This window comes from Euprymna scolopes, chromosome 4 (assembly GCF_053919585.1).
Source record: "Euprymna scolopes isolate OS-2025 chromosome 4, ASM5391958v1, whole genome shotgun sequence".
Lineage (NCBI taxonomy): Eukaryota > Metazoa > Mollusca > Cephalopoda > Sepiida > Sepiolidae > Euprymna > Euprymna scolopes.
The window spans coordinates 21,071,414-21,084,078 of NC_136485.1; positions in this window are offsets into that span (position 1 = coordinate 21,071,414).

Genomic DNA, 12,665 nt, shown 5'->3' on the forward strand with positions numbered 1-12,665 from the left:
AATTTTAACCCACATTTTCGCCCATTCCTCTTTACTAAATAATAATTTTGATATACTGTCTAGGCTGATTATTTCCTTACAAACATACCAATCAATTATCTAACATTTCATCATTTTTCGTAATTCTTGGATATGTTACTAATTTCGACAATAATTTTTCATAATTGAAGCCTTCTTTATCTCCTTCCCCTTTACTTATATAATAAGTTTGATATATTGTCTAGGCTGATGATTTTATTATGAACACACCAATAAATTAAATCAAATTTCGTCATTTTTCGTAATTCTTGGATATGTTACTAATTTCGGCAATATTTTTTAATAATAAAAACCATCCTCTTCGCCCTCTCTTACTAATAAATTACTTTGACATTTTGTCTGGGCTGATTATTTCATAAAAACACAACTATCAATTAACTCACCCTTCATCAGTTTTCTTAATTCTTTGATATGCTACTCATTGCGACAATTATTTTTAATATTTTTACCAACATTATCACCCCCACTACTAAAATAATGACGTTGATATATTATCTGGGTGATTATTTCATTTCAAACGCATCAATCAATTAACTTACATTTTGTCATTTTTCATAATTCTTGGATATGTTAATAATGTCGAAAATCATTTTTCATCATTTTAACCCAAATCATCGCCCCACTTACTAAAATAATAATTTTGATATATTGTCTGGTCTGAATATTTCATTGCAAACACACTAATGCATTAAATAACATATTATCATTTTTCATAATTCTTCGATATGTTACTAATTTCGATAATTATTTTTCATAATTTAAGCCATCCTTATCGCCCTCTCTGACTAACATAATTTCTTAGATATATTTCCTGGGCTGATTATTTTATTATAAACACACAATCATTTAACTCACATTTAATCTTTGTTAATAATCCTGGATATGTTACTAATTTCGACAATAATCTTTATGATTAAAAACCTACATTATGCCTCTCCCTCCTAATATAATATATTTGATATATTTTATGGCTTATTATATCATTACAAACACACCAATCAAGTAACTCACATTTCATCATTTTTCATAATTGATGGATATGTAACTAATTTCGACAATACTTTTCATAACTTTAACCCACTATGTCGATTCCCCTTACTTAAATAATAACTTTGATATATTGCCTGGGCTGATTATTTCATTACAAACAAATCAATCAATTATGGGTATTCTCATAGTATATATGTTTCACCTATCTTATCCAATCCCGGGTGACGCCACATATTCTGCTAATATATATCGTTCACCTATCTCATTCGATTCCGGGCGACGCTGGGTATTTTGCTACTATATAGTAGCAAAACACCCACCTATCTTATTCTATACTGGGCGAAACTTTCTGATAGTACATATTTGCACATCTTATTTAAATCCGGGACTGACTTCATATCCGCCACGCCTCTGTTGAAAATATACATTAAATAAAGTAATATTTTAATCGTAAACAGTTTCAGTCATTTCCGAGACCGACTTTATATCCTCAACCCACTACTAAAAATATACATGAAATAATGTAATGTTTAAATAGTAAACTGTTTCAGCCATTTCTGGAACTGACTTATAATCCCCAACTCACTGTTGAAGATATACATGAAATAAAATAATGGTTAAATCGTAAACTTTTTCAGCTATTTCCGGGACCGACTTCTTAGTTCTCATCCTACTGTTAAAAATATGCATTAAATAAATTAATGTCCAAACGTAAATGGCTGCAGCCATTTCCGGAACTGACTTCATATTTCCCACCCCAATGTTAAAAATATATATTAAATAAAGTAATGTCTAATGCATAAACGGTTTCAACTATTTTCGGGACTGATTTAAATATCCCTCACCCCACAGTTTAAAGTATACATGAAATAAAGTAATGTTTAAATCGTAAACGGTTTGAGTAATTTCCGGGACTGACTTCATATCCCGTAACCCACTGCTTAAAATATACTTGAAATGAAGTAATGTTTAAATCATAAACTGTTTCAGCAGCTTTTCGAAAGTAATACATAAAAACATTAACACGATTAGTGATTAGGCAACCATTGCTTCAACATGAATTTCTGAGTGACAGTTTCAGCATTCCAGTGATTTAAATCCCCCTTTTTTGGTCTCGGTTAATGGAGGAAAATCCTTCATTACTGATAAAGTTTTATTTTTGTTATTGAACAGAGTGCTCCTTTTTAGGAGCTGGCTTTCCCCTAAATTTATAACCGCTCTCATGTCCAATTCCGCCCTTGTGGGGAGGCAAGTAAACAAAAAAAAATAATCAGAACGGACATTTTCCAGGGCGTGATAAAATAAATCATTTTCTAATTAAATCAGAAATCACCTTTATTAGTTACTTTTTTAATATTAAAACTTTGTTACATTAATCATAGTACCTATTCACAATGCCCCCCACGGGACAGATTTAAACACCAGGGTTGTTTTTTTAACGTGGAGAAAAAAATTGTTTTAGTCGTAAAGGATTTCTCTTCCACTGAGAGAGAAAAAAAATTTTTTTTCAAAGATGACAAGGTTTTTTTGGAATATTCCACTTTTTGGAATACTCCGTTTTCCTAAGATACACAGCATGATAACGGACGGAGCCATAAGCGAAATAATATAATGATAATAACTAGCGGACCCCGTGGAAATTCCACAACGGCATCTTTCATACGTAATACACTACTGCTGTGTAGACTGTGGGCGTTCAGCACGAATGAAGACTCCCATCAAATTATTCCAGCTAAACTGTATACACCCCTTACTAAAACTTTGATATCTTGCCTAAGCTAATTAATTAATTAAATACACACCAATCAATTAACTCACATTTAATCACTTTTCATAGTTATTGTATACAATACTAATTTCGACAATAATTTTTCATAATTTTAACCCACATCATCGCTTCTCTTACTAAAACATTAACTTTGATATAATGTCTACGCTGATTATTTCATTACAAATACAGCAATCAATTAACTAACATTTATTCATTTGTCGTAATTTTTGGATATGCTACTAATTTCGACAATTATTTTTTTATAATTTTAACCAACGTTATCGCCCCCACTTACTAAAAAACTAAACTTTGATGCACTGTGGGGGCTGATGAGGTCATTGCAACCACACCAATTAAATAACTCACATTTCATCATTTTGTCATAATTCTTGGCTATGTAACTAATTTTGCAATCATTTTATACTTTTAACTCACATTATCGCCTGCCCCTTACTAAAATAATAATGTTGATATATTATTTTTGCTGATTATTTCATTAAGAACATAACAATCTATAAACTCACACTTCTTTATTTTATATGATTCTAGGATATGTTACTAAATTTGACAAAACCCCTCAAAAACAAGGAGGAGATTATGCCTGGGATAAAATTAAATACGTACCAAATCCATAAACTCATATTTAGTATGATTTATATATTAATATGATAGCGTATGTCTTCTTAAATTTCAACTAATGAAATTTGCCGAAAAGCGTGACACACAAAATACGCACACACTATCGTATTTATATATAGACTAGCGGGACCTGTGGAAATCACACAGGAGACTCATATATATGCAATATATTGACGTTGGCATTCTGTAGATATTCAGTGTAAATGAAGACGCTCTGATATATTATTGCAACTTTTTTTGTAAAAACTGCAAAAGTATTTATGTAAGCTAGCAGAAACGCTCGGTAAAGCCTGGTCGTAAAGTACGGCTAAATATGATATTTTAATTTTGCAGATTCCGTGTATATTATTATAGAGTAAATGTTCTGTCGATTTTTATATGTTATAAAGTTGCGATTTCCAAAATAAACATTATACCCTTATGAATTTGGTGCAATAGCATGAATCGAAACCGAAATAAAAACTCATGAAAAATATATTTATACCAAAATTTATGAAGCATTCTTGATAAAATTATTTATAAAAAAATAGATGGTGCCATCAGAAATAGTCGAAACTGAAACCAAACCTCATGAAAAATTATAGGTAAAATGATTTATGACAAGAAATAGAGGAGCATAACAATTAAACTACCCGAATGTAAGCGTGACACACAAAAGAACACACACGTTATCGTATTAATATATAGATAATAACGCAAATAAAATGAACACTATACATATATTTGTTCATTTCCTTAATGAGTGAATGAACCTAAATAAATCGTAGTCTAAGTAAATCCTATAAAACCAGAAGGAACCTTCTTCTAATTCACCAGAAAAAAATTATATCAAATAAAAGTGTTGTACATGTGAAAAAAAGTATCTTTAAACGAGACTATATTCGGACAAGTTTATCAGATGATTTTATGAAGTGCGAGGATCTAAAAATTGACGCGTTGCTAAGCGATGTAAATCTTATTTATAGTCACACCTATTTACACAGTGCTTATTCCTATATTTAGTTTAGACGCTGGGAAATTATACATCGTTTCTGATCTGTGTTAATCCTTTTATTGGCAACACAAACGCTGCATCCTGAAAACAAATAAAGATTATCTTCACGGAAGTGCAGAAAGACAGACTTAATAACAAAAATGCTTCCATTGTGAAATATTGTTAAGACAAAGAGTTGCCGAGAAACCAAGATGTTCATGAATCGATCTGTTTTATTTTTTCTTTTTCATCTGGTTTTTGTTATATTAAACAATATCCGAAGAATCTTGTGTCAGGGAACCGTGGTATTTGAGTTATGTTCAGAATATTCTGGATCACCCAACGCTGCTACAAAAAACAAACAACAAAAAACAAACGGTTGGTGTCCAACGTTTCCGTTTCAAAGAGACGTTTATGTTCAGGTTCATTAAAAGCAATCATTCTTTATGGAGATAATGTTCATCACATCTGACCATTCTCGTACATGTCAGAAAAGGGCGTATAAAAATAAAACACAAATAAAATATACATAATACAGTGAAAAGAGAAGTTGTTAAATTATTCAAGTAAAAAGTTTATTATACCAATAAGGCCGTTAAATATACATTGTATCTCTTTTGGATTTTGTTTGTATAGATTATTTTACCATTATTGATTATACTATATTAATGCTGAAATATTAAAGGATTCATGTCATACATTTAAAATCCCATGCAGAATATATTATGAAACATATGGAAAATATTTCTCGGTTTAATGGCTGAGCATTATTTAATACTAAATCGAGCATTCTAATAAATCGAGCATTCTAATAAATCGAGCGAAACGACAATTTCAATAAACACACCCAGTTCGATACCTTGCCCTAATTTTTAGCTTATAATATATATTAAACACATCTAAATTTCAATGTCTGTAGATCTATTACTTTTTTTAGTCTATGTTGATTCTAACTTGCATCACTTTACACTCTCTTCTTTCCTCATTAATAATTGGAAAAAAATAATGAAACACACACTAGAAAGTACAGAGAAGCACATACAACAAAAAAGAAAAAAAACCCGGGAAGAAAATTATTGTGAAACTTTTAAGGGCTTGGGAAGTAGAGGAAATATATATATATATATATATATATATATATATATATATATATATATATATATATATATATATTACTTGTTTATTATTATATAAACATGTTCACATCCCGCTGCTACAAATAGCCACTTGTTTCAATCAAACAACAGATATCATCAGGCAGCGACTTGACTATTCAAAAGTTCAATGAATAATGGATTTTATTTTAGGTAGGAACACTTTAAAAGTTGGAGTTAAAAAACTTAAAACAAAGAACTTTAATTAAAAAATGTAAAAAGGGAGGGGCAATTTAAATAAAGTTAAAAGATTACAATGGGGAGAGAGTGATTGAGAAGAGAAAAACAGAATAGAGAAAGAAATAGAGAAAGAAAATAGAGAGAAAAAATAGAGACAAAAAATAGAGACAAAAAGAAGAGAGAATATATATATATGTATATGTATATATATATATATATATACATATATATACATACACATATACACATATATATGATATGGAGAAGAAAAGAAAAAAGATATAAATGGTTATTATAAAGAGAATAAGAACTAGAAGGAGAAAGAAAAGAATAATGAGATCTAGTTAAATAGAGAAAGAGAGAAAGAGAGAAAGTAAGAATTTGACAGTATATAGAAAAAGAAAAAGAAAAAGATCTGCGTGTCAACCAATTTATGAACAATTATACAATTCAGTAATGAAACATATTATTACAAATACAAGCAGAAGATAAAATCCAAGCGTCAGAAATGAACGTGTCAAAAAAAGGCAGTGAATGTATCTAGCCAGAATATTTATCCTCTCACATACGTCCACGAGTAATATACACGCAATTCAAACATACGTCTACAATTAATTAGGCCCTTTATGCTAAATGATATAAGTTTAAAGTTTTCGCGTTTTTATTAGATAAATATATAAATAATGATAAAACAATATTAAAATTATTATTAATAATAATAAACATAATAGTAATAATAATAATAATAATAATAATAATAATAATAATAATAATAATAATAATAAAAACAGAATAAAATTAATATTTATTATCTTTTTAATATAACATATTAAGCCATAAGAGGGGATTAAATAAATTAAATAGGTCCAATAATTATAAATAAAAAACTACTAATATTTATGTATATAAAAAGAATACAATACATATATGTATATATACACACACACACATATATATATATATATCCAAATATACACACACATACACACCCATACACATATATATACATATATACATACATATATATATATATACATATACATGCACATAAGTAAAGGTGTAACTATACTATTAAGTTGAAAGTTTAAGCTATTTAAGTATAGATATAAAGTCATATTAAATCACAAATTAATACATTCAAAACCAGATTACTAATAACACAGATACAAGTACACTTACCTATAAATATATAAATATATTCAGGCAAAAGAAGTAATTAAATCAACGAAATACTCAAAAGTAGCGACGCACAGGTAGATAATACCCAAATTAAAAATAATAAAATACATATGTATATACCCACAGAGAACCAACCGACATACAAATAAGCATATATATATATATGTATATATATATATATATATATATTTATATATGTATATAATCTTATGTATACGCATACATACAAAAAATACACAAATATATGCACACAATCATATACTAATAAACAACAACGCACACACCCATATATATATATATATATACCCACACATAAATATGTATAATTTACATAAATTATATATAAAAAAAATAAAAATCCATTATTCATTGAACTTTTGAATAGTCAAGTCCCTGCCTGATGATATCTGTTGTTTGATTGAAACAAGTGGCTATTTGTAGCAGCGGGATGTGAACATGTTTATATAACAATAAACAAGTATTATCAGCTCTTTTTATTGAGCACTATCTAACAACCTCGTTGAATTCATTAGTCCATTACTTTTGAATATAAAAAACCCGCGTATATATATATATATATATATATATATATATATATATATATATATGTATATATATATATATATATATATATATATATATATATATATATATTGCTTTAAAAAAGTCCAAACATTAAGGGATAGATAGATAGTAACAAATAGTGTATTTCATCGTTAGTTACAATTGTTGCAAGAATATTCGGACAAATTTAAACCTTGTGTCGTTTGCAAATTTTTACAAGACCAATCTTTAATCAGACGTATTGAATAAAAAACACGTTCACGAAGAACAATGAACAATATATATATATATATATATATATATATATATATATATATATATGTGTTTGTTTGTATGCATGTGTGCATATGTGTGATATGTAAATGAAGGAAGAAAGGAAGAAACAAAACCAGAGATAGAAAACAAAACGTTAAAAAATCAAGTAGAATGAAAATTATTTAAAATACTGCTGTTTAATATACACTTTGGGTGCAAACTTAAAGTTTCCAAATAGAAATGGAAGCCATTGATCATGTAGAACACCAACAAAATCAGTTCGAAGTTAATGTAAATGCCGAACGTTTTATTTCATACTTTCACCGTATGTACGGGTTCTTAATTAAACAAGAATAGATCAAATTGGATTATGTCATATTCAATGGGATCAAATAACTGTACTAATCTCAATGAACTAATCGTTATCTGCAGTGATTTTTCACATGCGCATGCATTCATATATATCTATATATATATATATATATATATATGTATATATATACTTCATTTAATCACATAAAGTAATATACGAAAGTATAAATTCATGAGTAAAATTAAAGCATTTACTTTCACAGTGCTCAATACGTAGGTAGAGCAAGGTAGTAAGTTATAAAATACATATAGCGATTAAGCTACACATAATATTCCGCGTTTAATCCACGCTAGGATTCATTAGGCGCTTCAATCCTATGATGAATCCTGGCGTGGATGAAACGCGGAATACTCTGTGTAGCTTAATCGCTATATATATTTAAGAACTTACTATATATATATATATATATATATATATATATATATATATATATATATATATATATATATATATAGGGGCGTGCAATAAATAATGTCCCTGCCCTACTTCCTATAGGAGTAGAGCAACGAAACTTGGCACAGTTATTAGTCTTTCTCTACATAGGACCACCCAGAGGTATGCATTTCGCCCATCGTTTTATGCAGCACTGGAGACCGTTTTTGTAAAACACAACAGGTTTGTCCTCAAACCACGACGTGACTTCAGAAATCAAGGCTGCATGATCTGGGAAACGCTTTGCTTTCAAACACAACTTAATAGCTGGGAAGAGGTAAAAGCCAGAAGGTGACAGGTCAGGAGAGTAGGGAGGATGGGGAGAATTTCATAACCACACGCCCGTGCTTCTGATCTGCCGACATGTGAGTTGTGGACCGGACGTTGTCCTGCAGGAGGAAGGTACGTTTGCTGATCTTGTCCCGCCTCTTGATTTTGATAGCTTCCCTTAATTTCCTCAAAAGTGAAGTATAATCGGGTCCTGTAATTGTGGTACCCTTTGCAAGTAAGTCTGTCACCACTACTCCGTCCTGGTCCCAGAAGACTGAGAGCATGACCTTGCCAGCAGATGTCTGCACACTTGCCGTATTTGGAGGTGGTGAGTCCAAGTTCTTTCACTGTATTGAGTGGGCTTTGGTCTCTGGATACTAGTGATGAACCCAGGTTTCATCCTTTGTAATCAGTCTTTTGAAAAACTTTGACTCATTGTCTTGGCACATCTCCAAATTCTTCGCACATCTCCAAATTCATCCTGGAGCTCTCGCCGGTTTCTCGCTTCTGGAATGGTGTGAGCAATCTGGCAATCCATCTGGCAGACAACTTATGCATATGCAAATGGTCATCAATGATAGTTTTCACAAACCCTGTACTAATCTTGACATCTTGTGCTATTTGGCGAATAGTAATGCGCCGATCTTCCAAAATGGCAGCCCCAAATTGACGGACAGAGGCCTCATCGATGGCAGAAGGGGGCGATTAGGTCTGGGAGATATTTCCATAGACTTCCAGCCATGTTTGAATTCACGATGCTAGCGTTTTACAAGTTAATATGATGGGGCATTATCACCATAAGTTTTTTCATTTCATCAAAAGCCTCGTGTGGTGGGCGTCCTTCTAAATACAGTCAACATGTTCCATTTCACACCTGACTCAGTTCAAACGCCTGTTAAACAGAAACCACAATTAGTTCAGAGCTGTAATTTTCCCCAGAACCCATAGAGATGAAAATCATTGATCATGCAAAATTTCACCTAGCTCAGACAAATGGAAGTGGGTCAGGGGCATTACTTATTACACGCCCCTTGTATATATATATATATATATATATATATATATATATATATATATATATATATAAATATGCATTATTGCAAATACATATACACATATACACCCCCACACCCATATATATATATATATATATATTCATATATATATATATATATATATGGGAATATGTATATATATAAATATACATTATTGCAAATACATATACACATATACACCCCCACACCTATATATATATATATATATATATATATATATATATATATATATATATATATATGCGAACATGTATTACTGTACTATATTAGCATACCGTGACAACGCCAAACAACCTTGTCAATTATTGTGAATAGAAAATGGAAAAATGTTGCTTTAATAACATGGGAATTTAGAGCTTGGAATACTTAGTGCGGTATTTTACTCAGAAATTTAAAGTTGAATTTTTATTAGTTTATTAAACAAGGGTTTAAAATATGTGAACGAGACGTGATTTGATTACGGAGATGTATAAGTTTGGTAAATCAGCAGAAGTCAAACATAGGAGTTTGCAAGAACTCGGCTTGGCGAAGGGAGGTGAGGACAACACTCCATAAGGCGAATATATACCGTGTTGTATATAACTCGTTTTAATTCAATATTTTTAGGTTTTGACAAATATGAAGTCATGTGTCTTTTATCGTAGACAAGTAAACATATCTGACTTCGTTTGATGTTAAAAATATATAGCACATTTATATGTCACGTTTGTTTACTAGGCCTATCTGTGAAGAAGTTTCACACACACATTGCCCATTATATATACATGCAAAACACAACCAATATTCATTAATTCTGTATTAAGACATTAATTAGATATCAAGGGTGCTATTTCTGTAGACTCACTCGCAAAAATAATAAGATATCATGGACTCCGTTCAGTCTCAAAAGACAGTGGTACCTTCTTATAGGGTAGCCGTGTGTTAAATATTTATGCCAGAAGTGTTAAATATTCATCCATGCCATTCTTTAATCGAGATTGAATTCATCAGGTGACTATATATATATATATATATATATATATATATATATATATATACATATACATACATATATATATATATATGAGCAAACAATTAATAACATATGTTTAAACACTTGAAATGAGTTAAAACATATTTTATCTGAAAAGGAAATACTAGATAAATGGATAGTCCTTAATCCGTGGAGTTTCGAAGAAATAATTTCCTTCTCATCAGAGGGTAGGAATTAGCAAAATGCGGGATCGGATTTTGCATGCAGAAGTATTTGATGAAACAACAAATAAGTCAAATATCTTACTTGAAAATAAAATAAGTTAAGAAGAGGAAATATGGTAAGGAAAAAGGTGATTACACATGAATGGATAGTCTGGTGGAAGATAAAAAAATCCAGTGACGGTAAAATCCAGATGTAAAACTTCAAGAAAGTTCAAAGAATTTCTATTTATACAAGTAAAATCCAAGGAAATCCCGTAATTGGAAGATGATGATCCATAATAATCCAAAGGGAGAAATACATGGAATAATTCACAAAAATGCGTACAAGGAAAAAACAATATTAATAAAAGAAAAATAAGATGTGCTTTTGATTCTACTTCCGAGACATAACTATAAATAAAAAAAAGATATGGGAAGAGAAAGGAGAGAAAAATGATAAAGTTAAATATAAAATAAAGGGAAACGAAAGTCAAAATGACACAGACAGGAAATGTTAAAGGCGCGAAAATATATAAAGGGCAAAATAATATAGGGCAACTGTAATGTACAGGTCATCACTTAAAAAATGTCAGCAAGAATTGTTAAACGACATTAAAAGGAAAATAATAAATAAATAAATAAATATATAATAAATAAATAGAAAATAAAGAATAAATAAAAAAGAAAAAAAGAAAATATAATAAAAATAAAATATAACATACAATATAATATAAAATAAAATAAGATAAGAATGAAAATAAAGAATAAAAATTATATAAGGGGAGCAGATGGCCGGTATCTGCAATTTCAGGAAAAAAAAGTAAGTAAATTCATATAGTAAAATTTTAGTAAATATACATACAAACTATGAAAGTGTGGGTAGATTGACATATTATATAGATAGGAAAGTTAAAAGAATAAAACAGAAAATGCAGATAAAAAATCGGCCATGCATAGAAGAGATAAAGAATTAAAATAAAGGATTATTAAATTATAAAGTATTAAGATGTAGGTCGAAAACGAAAAAGTTAAAGAAAAATATTTTATATCTATATAAAGGGTAAAAGTAATAACTATGTAATTTCAAAAGTGCCATAATTAAATTTGGACTTATGTTTACAGAAAGAGATCCGTTCATTTTAAGAATGTATTATATTGTTAATTTGAGGGGAAATAATTATAGTTATAGCTTCGGTTGTGCAGAGACGACATGACTTAGAGCCTGAAGTATAAGACTTAACTTTTTTTTATAATAGTCCATTTGATTGAGAAGGGAGTATTGTTAGAGTTAAGTTTTTTTTTAAATTAAAGTGGTTAGAGAAGTTCCTTGGTTATTATTAGAATTATGGTTGTTAAAATAAGAAATGTGGTTTGATATTCTTTTCTTAATTAATGTTGAAGTAGCGCCGATATATGTATGTACTTTATTAAAAGCTCGAGGTCTGGTATTAATATTAATTTGCTGATGTGTATTAGTTAAATATTTTTAATTTTGTTCATAGTGTTCAACAAATGGTGGGACAATGTCTCTATGAGGACTATGTTGGGGGATAATGAGTGTTGCTAGTGTTAGGATTGCTGTTAGGAAAATATTATTATTCTTATTATTATTACT